Raw genomic sequence first — 13,570 nt, 5'->3', positions numbered from 1 at the left:
ATAAAGTGAGTAGGTCACAATATTTGGACATGAATAAAATCAAAGACAGTCCCCAGAAAGAATTGTCAGTAGTTTTTTCAACAACATACAGTAAGAATTATTATGATGTAATAAAAATTATCAAAAAATATTTACCCATTTTATCTACAGATGACACATTATATCAAATCTTAAAAAATGGAGTTAAGTTTGTTTCAAAAAGGAACATTACATTGGGATCCATGTTATCACCTAGTGATCACATGAACAGGTGCGGTTCCACTAACGGGGAAAAAAATACCGGCAATTGGTTACCTAGTACAGGTTCGTTTAAATGTGGCCACAGGTCATGTGGACTATGCGGTTATATGTTAAATGTAAGAGATTTTTCCTCATTCACTGACAAAAAAACTTATAAAATAATGTCACTCATAAACTGCAGTTCAGACCATGTGGTTTATTTAATATCTTGTACTATTTGTCAGTTACAATATATAGGCAGCACTTGTCGTTCCCTCAGAAAGAGGATATCTGAACACATCTATGATGTGAATAATGCCACCACCAGAAAATTATCAGGAGCGTCTCAACATTTTCGTGACGCACATGCAGGTGATTTGAAAGGCATGAAAGTTAATGCCATTGAAAAAATCAAACTACCTAGAAGAGGTGGAAATTTGAAAGATATCCTTTTCCAGAGAGAAATAAAATGGATGTTTTTAATGGGCACAAGATTTCCTAAGGGTCTAAATAAAAGAAATGAATTGATGTTTGCATATTAATCTTGCTTAAATACTATGTATGTATATAAGTGTTATGGCACTATATGGAGTGATCCAACGTAATGGGTTAATGTTTTTGTAATTGTCTTGCTCTCTCCTTGCATTTGATCACATGTTTGAGTTCGGCCCTTTTTAAACAGTTCTGTGACTAGATGGTTTAGAGACTGAATAAGAACTGGATGTTCGAAACGCGTCCTCTCTGACATGGGCTAACCATTATAGCATGGACTTTTTAATGATAAGAAAATAAAGAAGTTTTTATTTTAAAGAACAAGATGCCTGGAGTTTTGTGCTGGTGAAACCCCTTAATCACTTCCTATGCACATGGACTGGCTCTCCAAATCTCTTCTCCGTGCACAGCCCAGGATTACTGGCTTCCATTGCACAGGTGAGCTGGGCAAAAAACCTTTTTACTATCCATCCAGGACTGTATGCAGAAGTTTTTTGCCCCCTGAAAAAATTATGTGGGCTTCGCCATATTTTTGTATGCTAGCCAGGTACTGCAGGCAGGTACGGCTGCCCCCAGCCCTCAGTTGCATATTTGTACCCAGCTGGGAACCAAAAATAAAGGGAAGCCCTTTTTTTATTATTTCATGAATTTCATGAAATAATTAGTTAACAAAAGACGTAGGCTTTGCCCCATTTTTGTGTCCAACCAGGTGCAACTAGGCAGCTGGGGATTGGAATCCGCACCACAGGTTGGCCTGAGCTTTCTGGGCCCCACTGCTGCGAATTGCAGTCTGCAGCCGCCTCAAAAAATGGCACTTTCATAGAAGCGCCATATTCTGGCGCTGTATCCCACTCTTCCAGCACCTGCCTGCTATACCTGGCTAGCATACAAAAATATGGCGAAGCTCACGTCCTTTTTTTGTAGTTTTTTGGCAAAAAAAATAAAAAATGCTTCCCTGGATTTTCCATTGCCAGTGAAGGTAACACCAAGCAGTGGGGGTTAGTAGCCAGTAGCTGCTTGGATTACCCTTAGCTAGCAATACAAAAAATGCAGCGGGAGCCCATATATATTTTTTTTAATTATTTATTTAAATAACTAAAAACAAAATGGGCTTTCCTGTATTTTGATTGCTGGACATCACAGTGCTGTAAAAATAAATCTTTAAAAAAATGACGTAGCGCTCCGCGGTATTTTTGATTCTCAGCGCAGATAAAGCAGACAGCTATGGGTTGCCACCCCCATCTGCCTGCCGTTACCTTGGTTGGTAATCAAAATACAGGGAAGCCCATTAATTTTTTTCTATTTAAAAAATAGTTAAAAAAACAATGACGTTGGGTCCCCCCATTTTTGATAGCCAGCTAGGGTAAAGCAGACGGCTGTAGCCTGAAAACCATAGCTGGCAGATTTACCGTGGTTGGGGATCCAATGTGGAGGTCCCCCCAGGCTCTTTTTTTATAATTATTTTATAAATATTAATAATTACACAAAAAAAGTAGGGTCCCCCCCAAATTGGATCACCAGCCAAGGTAAAGCGGACAGCTGTGGTCTGGTATTCTCAGGGTGGGAAGGTCCATAGTTATTGGGCCTTCACAGCCTAAAAATAGCAGGCCGCAGGCACCCCAGACGTGGCGCATCCATTAGATGCGCCAATCCTGGCGCTTCACCCCAGCTCATCCCGTGCCCTGGTGCAGTGGCAAACGGGGTAATAAATCGAGTTGATACTAGCTGTAAAGTCACCTGAGATCAAGCCCAGCAGTTTGTGATGTCATGGCATCTATTAGATACCCAACATCATAAACTGTCAGTACTAACAAAAAAAAAAATCGACAAAAGAAATTTATTTGAAAAAACAGTCCCCAAAACATTTCCTCTTTCACCAATTTATTGTAAGAAAAAAAATAAAGGGGTCCCACGACGACTCTGGACCGTCTAGAATATGGGGGGAGACACTCAGGGAGGGTATCCCCCATTTTCTAGGAGTGCAGACCCTTCATGTGAGGAGTGTGGGTGCAATGAATCTGCACTGACTCTCCCCAGGTCCACAGCAGCAGAGTCCATGTCGTAATGGTTGCTACCAAAGCTGCAATGCCCTGCTCATGAGGTAAGGGCATGCCTTATCAGGAGAACTATTCTACATTTCCAAATATTGGTATTTGCTGATATTATTGCTATTCCACCTACTATATATTGGGGATAGGATCTTGGAGATGGAATACCCCTTTAAGTCCAGTTATCCAGCTGAATGAATACTTAACAACAGAGCTCGCTATTTAGATGTGTTTTCTTGTGGCGTATAACGGACTCTCATGTTTGGTAGTCGTTCAGCAGGGAAACTATAAAAGCAAAACCCTCCATTTGGAAATGTAGTATATAGCTCTCCTGATCAATTATGTTCCTTACTTCATGAGCAGGGCATTGCAGTAATAATAATTTATTCATTTATATAGCGTTATTAATTCCATAGCACTGTATGTCTTTGGAGTGTGGGAGGAAACCAGAGTACCCAGAGGAAACCCACGCAAACACGGGGAGAACATACAAACTCCTTGCAGATGATGCCCTTGGTGAGAATTGAACCCACGACCTTAGCGCTGCAAGACTGCAATGCTAACCACTGAGCCACCATGCCGCCCATTTAGCTTACAGATGCATAACCACCACTCACTGTGTATGAACACAGGAAGCTGAGCTGACAGCCACTCTGTGCATGCGGCAGTGTCTATTGTGAAGGAGAGGGCCGTGGGGGGATCAACGCTGCACAGGTACCGTGGAACACCGGGGAACACAGGTGGGGTCATAGGGGGTGACCTGGCAAGGCCTGGGGAGGAGTTTTCTGTCGCATGTGTCATGGCACATGCGACAGAAATCAGAGGAGTAGGGTGAATGCGGCCGGCGCGCTGCTGTGCGCGCGGCCATCTTGGATTTCTGGGAGGGCATCAGGGGGGGCACTTTGGCAACACCGGGGGACCGGAGGGGACCGGGGAGGAGATTTATCATGTTTGTTCATGCCAGATGGGAGATAAATAATTTTTTACCGGCGCTGTCATTTACCGTAACGTGATCATCGGTGTACGGTGTATACCTGTGATCACGTGAGCGGGGACCGGAAAAACCGTCCTGAATCATGATCTCCAGGGTCTCAGCTAGCCCTGAAACCCCGGAGAATTTCTGACGCTGGGGGCGTTATTCACTTATTTCTGCCTGCTGTTTATAAACGGCAGATCAGAATAAGGCTACATTAACACGACCGATCCATTTTTGCGGTCTGCAAAAAACAGTCTGTTTTTTTTCACGGGTGCATCCATGTGGCATCCGTTTCCGTTCCGTAGACGGTCCGTATGTCATTTGTTTGTCATCCGTGTGCCTTCCGTTTTTTTTGTGTACTGCAAAAAAACTGAAGGAGGGAAAATACATAAGTTTACCCATGATCCATAGCTTCATCCTACATGAGGCAGTCACATGTTCACTCCAATGCCATTTTCTACTGCTTTTCACAGCGTAGAGCGCTCTGGTGATTTTCTTGTGCTTGTGCACTTCATATCAGTCTTTTCTGTCATTATAATGGCAGAAAGACACATAATGTCCCACTCTCCTGCATTTTGTAATTTTGCACCCTTTGGTGCCTTTCATGTGGCACTAAGGGGTGCTTAGCTTTGTATTTAGCCAAAAAAATGGAAAAAAAAATGACGTAGGGTTCCCCCTATTTTTGTAGCCAGCTAGGGTAAAGCAGACGGCTGCAGCCTGCAGACCACAGCTGGCAGCCTCACCTTGGCTGGTAATCCAAAACTGAGGGCACCCCACACTGTTATTTTAAATTAAATAAATAATTAAAAAAAAAAACCACGTAGGGGTCCCCCCAAAATTGGATCACCAGCCAAGGTAAAGCAGACAGCTGGGGTCTGATATTCTCAGACTAGGGAGGTCCATGGTTATTGGACTCTCCCCAGCCTAAAAATAGCAGGCCGCAGCCGCCCCAGAAGTGGCGCATCCATTAGATGTGCCAATCCTGGTGCTTCGCCCCAGCTCATCCCGTGCCCTGGTGCGGTGGCAAACGGGGTAATATATGGGGTTAATACCAGATGTGTAATGTCACCTGGCATCAAGCCCTGGGGTTGGTGAGGTCAGGCGTCTATCAGATACCCGACATCACCAACCCAGTCACTAATAAAAAAAAATAGACGACAAACACATTTTTATTTGAAAAAACACTCCCCAATACATTCCCTCTTTAACCAATTTATTAGAAAGAAAAACAAATCCAGATCTGGTGTAATCCAAGGGGTTGTCATGACGATCCACACTGTCCCAGTCAATGAAGAGCAGGATGTTCCCCATTGGCTGGGAGAGCAGTGCAGTGACCTGAGCTAACATCAATGGGTTAGCCCAGGTCATTGTAGGGGATGACAAGTGCTGCTGTCAGCGAGGTACATTACCTGCGCTGATCTCCTGCACTGCTGACAGCACCTGTCACTGAGTTCAATGACCGCCGCCTTCACAGCCAAGTATCGCGAGCGGCCCGTGACGTCACCGCTAGTCAGTCTCGGGTCGGAAGCGAGAGAAGGTGATGTGACAAGCGGCGGCCATGGAGGACAGTGACAGCGCTGAGGTCTGGACTTCATCACCGCAGGTAAGCCGAGCGGGACCATGTGTGCAGAGTGCAGGTGGGCGGAGCCATGTGTGCTGGCGGCGGAGTGCGAAGTGGGTGGCGCTGAGGATGTCAGTGTCATGGACTGCTTGGCTGGGGACAGGTGAGTGTGAGTGTGTGTGTGTGTGTGTGTGTGTATGTACATGCCGCGTGCAGGAGGGGGCGGAGTGAGCTGAGCAGGGAAGTGTGGACTTCCTGCACGTAACTAGGATAAACATCGGGTTACTAACCAAAGAGCTTTGCTTGGATACCCGATGTTTTTCTTGGTTACCAGCTTCTGGCAGGCTGCCAGCGATGGCTCCTGCACACTGTAGCTGTAAAAAGCCCTTCTTTTTGCTGCTAGAACTGTAAAGGGGAAAAAAGCGCAATAGGGTCTTACCCGGTATGAGGGTGGACAAACAAGACAAAGAAGCACTCACCTGGTGAGGTTGTGCCAGTCACAACCCCTTATGATAGCCTGTGAGTGCCTGGTGGTTTAGCTGCAGCCCCGGGAGAGGAATTTTGTATCACACAGGTAGAAGAAAAGACCGGGTTTATGCCGCGCTAAAAACCACTGATGCGTGTAAATTAAAAGATTTCCTTTTTATTGGATAGTTCCTACTAGTGATGAGCGAGTACTAAAAAGATCGGGTGCTCGAAGCTCGGGCCGAGCCTCCCAAGATACTCGTGTACTCGGCCCGAGCAACGAGCCCAATGTTATCCTATGGGAGACCCGAGTATTTTTGTGAAATGACCCCCCGGCAGCATGGAGAAACCCTAAAAATGTCACAAAAGTCTCAGAAGAGTGCTCAAATGACATGGCAACAGCATGGGGAAGACCCCTTGAAGCATTTATCACTGAAAAGTCACAGCTGTGAACAATTTTGTCCGCGTTTTACGCCATTTTTACGGACTCACCAGAAAACCTTCCAAAATGACCCCAAAATGATTTTTCATGGCGGAAATGTTAAGGGCACATACCCAATAGTGAGATAGAGCTGGTGTATGTTACTTTTTGAGATTAATACATGAAAGATTTTACGTGAAAACATTGTGTGGCACTCCGATGTCCCTGAGAAGAGACGTACATAAAGGCCTCTGAGTCTAATGTGCCCATTTTGAGGAAGTGAATCTTTGTAGTATTTTCCTTTGCCAGGGCAGTCCAAAATTGTGAGGTTCACCAATGCCCCTGCATACAGACGTGCATGAGGGCCTGTAAACCTGAAGTGCCCATTGTAAGGAAGTGGGTCTATTGTAGTATAGCCCTTAGGCAGGGCAGCCAAAAATTGGGAGGCTCCACATTGTCCCTGGATAGAGACGTGCATGATGGCCTGTAAACCTGAAGTGCCCATTGTAAGGAAGTGGGTCTATTGTAGTATAGCCCTTAGGCAGGGCAGCCAAAAATTGGGAGGCTCCACGTTGTCCCTGGATAGAGACGTGCATGAGGGCCTGTAAACCTGAAGTGCCCATTGGAAGGAAGTGGGTCTATTGTAGTATAGCCCTTAGGCAGGGCAGCCAAAAATTGGGAGGCTCCACGTTGTCCCTGGGTAGAGACGTGCATGAGGGCCTCAAAACATTAAGTGTCCATTGTCAGGAAGTGGGTGTATTATAGTATAGCCCTTAGGCAGGGCAGCCAAAAATTGGGAGGCTCCACGTTGTCCCTGGGTAGAGACGTGCATGAGGGCCTCAAAACATTAAGTGTCCATTGTCAGGAAGTGGGTGTATTATAGTATAGCCCTTAGGCAGGGCAGCCAAAAATTGGGAGGCTCCACATTGTCCCTGGATAGAGACGTGCATGATGGCCTGTAAACCTGAAGTGCCCATTGTAAGGAAGTGGGTCTATTGTAGTATAGCCCTTAGGCAGGGCAGCCAAAAATTGGGAGGCTCCACGTTGTCCCTGGATAGAGACGTGCATGAGGGCCTGTAAACCTGAAGTGCCCATTGGAAGGAAGTGGGTCTATTGTAGTATAGCCCTTAGGCAGGGCAGCCAAAAATTGGGAGGCTCCACGTTGTCCCTGGGTAGAGACGTGCATGAGGGCCTCAAAACATTAAGTGTCCATTGTCAGGAAGTGGGTGTATTATAGTATAGCCCTTAGGCAGGGCAGCCAAAAATTGGGAGGCTCCACGTTGTCCCTGGGTAGAGACGTGCATGAGGGCCTCAAAACATTAAGTGTCCATTGTCAGGAAGTGGGTGTATTATACTATAGCCCTTAGGCAGGGCAGCCAAAAATTGGGAGGCTCCACGTTGTCCCTGGGTAGAGACGTGCATGAGGGCCTCAAAACATTAAGTGTCCATTGTCAGGAAGTGGGTGTATTATAGTATAGCCCTTAGGCAGGGCAGCCAAAAATTGGGAGGCTCCACGTTGTCCCTGGGTAGAGACGTGCATGAGGGCCTCAAAACATTAAGTGTCCATTGTCAGGAAGTGGGTGTATTATAGTATAGCCCTTAGGCAGGGCAGCCAAAAATTGGGAGGCTCCACGTTGTCCCTGGGTAGAGACGTGCATGAGGGCCTCAAAACATTAAGTGTCCATTGTCAGGAAGTGGGTGTATTATAGTATAGCCCTTAGGCAGGGCAGCCAAAAATTGGGAGGCTCCACGTTGTCCCTGGGTAGAGACGTGCATGAGGGCCTCAAAACATTAAGTGTCCATTGTCAGGAAGTGGGTGTATTATAGTATAGCCCTTAGGCAGGGCAGCCAAAAATTGGGAGGCTCCACGTTGTCCCTGGGTAGAGACGTGCATGAGGGCCTCAAAACATTGTTCCCATTGCAAAGGAGCGGGTCTCCTGTCGTTGTAATGTCCATTCTGCAAAGAATGGGCGAAAAAATTTACCACTGGGGGTATACCTGAAAAAAAAGGCCTAAGTATTGCAATTTGTAACGGTCATCATCATGGTGGCGCATGAGGAGAAGGAGGAGCAGTCCAGCGATTATCCAAAGTCCAGAAGTGTGTACCCATGGGTGAGTGGAGGTACATGGCAAACTTTAAATTCCGCTCTCATTTGCTGGTGGTGTGGTGAAGTCTGGCCCAATCCAACCCTTGTTCATCTTGATCAGAGTCAGCCTGTCAGCATTTTCAGTTGACAGGCGGGTGCGTTTATCTGTAATGATTCCACCTGCGGCACTAAAAACACGCTCTGACAAAACGCTAGCAGCAGGGCAGGCCAGGACTTCCAAGGCGTAGAGAGCCAATTCATGCCACGTGTCCAGCTTGGATACCCAATAATTGTAAGGCACAGAGGAATGTCGGAGTACAGTTGTTCGATCTGCAAGGTACTCCTTCAGCATCTGGGCAAACTTAGGATTTCTTGTGGCACTACCCCGCACCTCAGGGGCTGTGGTACGTGAGGGGCTGAGAAAACTGCCCCACATCTTAAAGACTGTTCCCCTACCTCTGGCGGATTGGACTTGTGCCTCTCTCGGCTGTACGCCTCGGTTGTCCACTGATTCATGACCTATGCCGCTAGCGTTTTGTGAGGGGAATGCTTTGTCTACTTCCGTGACTATGGCCTTCCGGAACTGCTGCATTTTGGTTGACCTCTCCTCCACGGGAATAAGAGACAAAAAGTTCTCCTTGTAGCGTGGGTCTAACAGTGTTACCAACCAGTAATGATTGTCGGCCAAGATGTTCTTAACGCGAGGGTCACGAGACAGGCAGCTTACCATAAAGTCAGCCATGTGCGCCAGACTCTTAACAGCCAGGACTTCAGTAGCCTGACCAACAAGATGACTGAACATGCTGTCCTCCTCCTCCTCCTCCTCCTCCTCATCTACCCTGTCCTCTGGCCAGCCACGCTGAACCGAGGATATGACTGGTGTGCATGTCATATCCTCAATTTGGCCGGAGAGTTGCTCCATGTCTTCATCCTCCTCCTCGTCATAGTCCTCCACTGCACGTTGTGATGAGACGAGGCTGGGCTGTGTGTTATCATAACCCACACCCACTACTGTTTCTTGCTGCAACTCATCGCGCTCCGCCTGCAATGCATCATGTTTGTTTTTCAGCAGAGACCGTTTTAGAAGGCAGAGTAGCGGTATGGTGACGCTAATAATGGCGTCATCACCACTCACCATCTTGGTGGAGTCCTCAAAGTTTTGGAGGATGGTACATAGGTCTGACATCCATCTCCACTCCTCAGGTGTTATGTGTGGAGTTTGACCCATTTCCCGACGGCTTAGGTGATGCAGGTACTCAACAACTGCCCTCTTCTGCTCACATATCCTGACCAACATGTGCAGAGTTGAATTCCAACGCGTGGGGACATCACACACCAGTCTGTGAGCCGGAAGATGCAAACTGCGCTGAAAGCCGGCAAGGCCGGCTGAAGCAGTAGGTGACTTTCGAAAATGTGCAGACAGGCGGCGAACTTTTACCAGCAGATCAGACAGCTCTGGGTATGACTTTAGAAACCGCTGAACCACGAGGTTGAGCACATGGGCCACGCATGGAACATGTGTCAGCTGGCCTCGCCTCAAAGCCGCCACCAGGTTCCGGCCATTGTCACACACGACCTTTCCTGGCTTTAGGTTCAGAGGTGTGAGCCAGTGATCTGCCTGCTGTTTCAGAGCTGTCCACAGCTCTTCTGCATTGTGGGGTTTGTCACCTATGCAGATTAGCTTCAGCACAGCCTGTTGCCGCTTCGCCGAGGCAGTGCTGCAGTGCTTCCAGCTTTTGACTGGTGTGGAGGGTACAGTGGATGAGGATGCGCAGGAGGAGGAGGAGTCTGAAGAGCATGACATTCCGGAGCTGTAGAGTGTGGGTGAAACACTGACTGAGGTAGGGCCTGCAAACCTTGGTGTGGGAAGGACGTGTTCCGTCCCTCGCTCAGACTGGGTCCCAGCTTCCACAATATTAACCCAGTCTGCCGTCAACGAGATGTAGCGGCCTTGCCCACAAGCACTTGTCCACGTGTCTGTGGTTAGGTGGACCTTGGGTGAAACAGCGTTGTTCAGGGCACGTGTGATGTTTTGTGACACGTGGTTATGCAACGCGGGGACGGCACACCGGGAGAAATAGTGGCGGCTGGGGACCGAGTAACGTGGGACAGCTGCCGCCATCAGGTCACGGAATGCTTCTGTCTCCACCAGCCTAAAAGGCAACATTTCCAGCGCAAGCAGTCGCGAAATGTTAGCATTTAGAACTGTGGCATGTGGGGTGTGGGCAGTGTATTTGCGCCTGCGTTCAAAGGTTTGCTGAATGGATAACTGAACGCTGCGCTGGGACAAGGACGTGCTTGATGATGGTGTTCTTTCTGCGTAGGCAACTGCAGGTGCAGGAGTGGAGGAGGCTTGTTCGCAGGCAGCATGGACAGGGGATTGGCTCGCATGCACAACCAGCGAAGACGTAGCAGTGACATCAGCAAGCACTGCTCCTCGACTCTGTTGTACTTCCCACAAAGTCGGGTGCTTGGCTGACATGTGCCTGATCATGCTGGTGGTGGTCAGGCTGCTAGTTTTGGTACCCCTGCTGATGCTGGCATGGCAGGTGTTGCAAATGGCCTTTTTTTAATCATCTGGATCCAACTTAAAAAACTGCCAGACTCGGGAAGACCTAACATTTGTACAGGCACCTTGTGTCGTCGTGTTGTTCCAGGGAACGGTTGCCTGACTTCTGCCTGGGGCCACCACCCTGCTTCTTACTGCCTGTTGTGATGCTACGCCTCCCTCCCCCTGTGCACTGCTGTCCTCGCTCTGCATATCCTCCTGCCAGGTTGGGTCAGTTACTGGATCATCCACCACGTCGTCTTCCTCTTCCGCACCCTGCTCCTCCTCCTGACTTCCTGACAATTGTGTCTCATCATCGTCCACCACTTGTTGAGACACGTTGCCAACTTCGTGAGAACGTGGCTGCTCAAATATTTGGCCATCTGTACAGACGATCTCCTCATGACCCACTTCAATATGAGCTGGCGAGTGGCCAGAATGTGTGAATGGAAACGTGAACAGCTCTTCCGAGTGTCCAAGTGTGGGATCATTAATGTCCGAGGAGGGCGTGTACTCAGCCTGGTGGTAGGAAGGAGGATCAGGTTCAGAAATGTGCGGTGCAGTATCACGGCTACTGACACTTGACCGTGTGGAAGACAGAGTGTTTGTGGTGGTGCCAATCTGACTGGAAGCATTATCTGCTATCCAACTAACAACCTGTTGACACTGTTCTTGGTTCAAGAGCGGTGTACTGCTGCGGTCCCCAAGAATTTGGGACAGGACGTGCGAGCGACTAGATGTGGCCCTTTGTTGTGGCGAAATTAGAGCTTGCCCACGACCTCGGCCTCTGCCTGCACCACCATCACGTCCACTTCCTTGTTCCTTGCCAATGCCCTTGCGCATTTTGCAATGCTGTGCACTGCTGACGTGTATATTCACTACTTGTGCGTTATATCAAAGTTTGTGGAAATTGCACACAAGTGCACCTGTACGCTGCCACCAACAGGCACACACGTGCGGTTTTAAAAACCAAGCACGGACGCAATAAGAACCTAACAGGTTTTTTTGGGGAGCGACAATTACAGACAAGTCAGACACTATCTGGACTGTTTTACACTGTGTACACCAGCCCCAGATATGATGAAGGCTGGTATACGGTCACCACTACCCTGCCTGCCTGCCTGCCTGTATACTGGTACAATAGTCCTGACAAGGACTCTTCTGGTCACTAGCCTGTATTCAGACCTGGCTATACCCTGCCTGTATATAGCAACAATAGTCCTGAGAAGGACTCTGCTACTGTACTCCGACCTGGCTATACCCTGCCTGCCTGTATACAACTAGAATAGTCCTGAGAAGGACTTTTGGTCACACTGTTTGCAGCCCTGCAACTGAAAAAGCTATAAAGGGCCGCAAAGCTTTCCCTGAATCAGCGACACTCTCCCTGCACTGACTGTCTGGATAGCTGTGAGCAGAGCACAGCGCGCCGGCCGGTATAAAGGCTCGGTCACGCTGTGCAGGCCGGCCAATCACTGCAATTCCACAACTAACAGGGCTGTGGCATTGCAGTGGTCTGCCAGCCAATCCCTGCATGAGGGCTGGCTCTCAAAAGAGCGCCAACATGCAGAAATGAAGACCACGAGTACAGCACGAGTATCTCGAGATTACTCGGTCCCCGCCGAGCAGCCCGAGTACAGCGATACTCGTGCGAGTACCGAGTAGTTACAAGCATGCTCGCTCATCACTAGTTCCTACGTGTTTCAGAGACATCCGTCTCCTTCCTCAGGAAAAGAAATCATATTACAGCAAGGCCGCTTGGACCTATATATAAGGAGCAAACAGCCATGTATGCATTAAGGACTGCCTGTATGACTCAGAGCTGATGACTCAGAGCCACATGGTAAAGAAGAAGAAGAAAAAAAAAAAAAAAGAGAGAAGGAAAAAAAAGGAAAAAAAAAGGGGAGATGGAACGATCGTGAATAACAGAAAAAAGTGTCTGAAACAGCATGATCCCAAGAAACATGGATAATTCCAACAAAGGGAGTACTGAAAAAATAAAAAATAAATAAATGAATGAATAAAGACATGAAAACACTTGTTCCTCGTGTTATTTAATAAAGTCAGGTGGGGAAGAAATGTGAGGGATGTGTTCAAGATGGTGTGCGAACCTATGAAATATAGGTGAATTTATTGGTGTTTAGTCGTCTACTCTACATGGGGATACAGAGATTTAGAGTGAAAATTCAAAACAATGTGTAAAAAAGTATATATATATATTGAACTATATATGGGGATACAGCGATCGTGAGTGAATATCCAGAGGGACGTGAAAAAAATCTTTTTAAATTTATTTATTTATAAATAAAACTATAATGAATGAGGAACTGCAAGGGCACTGCGATTGAAAATTATTTTGATTAAAAATGTTTATAATGTCCGACAATGACAAAAAAAGCGGGCTCAGTGAGGAAACCACTAAAAAAGAGGGGGTTGGGGACATTTATATAAAAATGACGTCCAGGGATTTTTACTTTCTAATGCTTAGTATGCATTCTATTTTTGAAAAGGAGACATGCTCCGGTAATAAGTGAGTGCAGAAAAAAAAAAAAAAAACTAGGGCACTTGCTCAATAGAGGTGATACAAGTTCAAGGCAACGAGGGGTGAGACCAGAGTTCACTACTGTGCAAGCCAGATGCAATGCGCTTGCGCTAGACAAGCAGACAGGGAGGTTTTGTCAATCTAGCGGCAATGAGTGCAAAGAGTGCAGAGAGACAGCAAAAAAAAAAAAAAAAAAAGTGTACCAAATGCATGT

Source organism: Anomaloglossus baeobatrachus, chromosome 2 (assembly GCF_048569485.1).
Source record: "Anomaloglossus baeobatrachus isolate aAnoBae1 chromosome 2, aAnoBae1.hap1, whole genome shotgun sequence".
NCBI lineage: Eukaryota > Metazoa > Chordata > Amphibia > Anura > Aromobatidae > Anomaloglossus > Anomaloglossus baeobatrachus.
Note: the sequence above shows the minus strand (reverse complement) of the source record.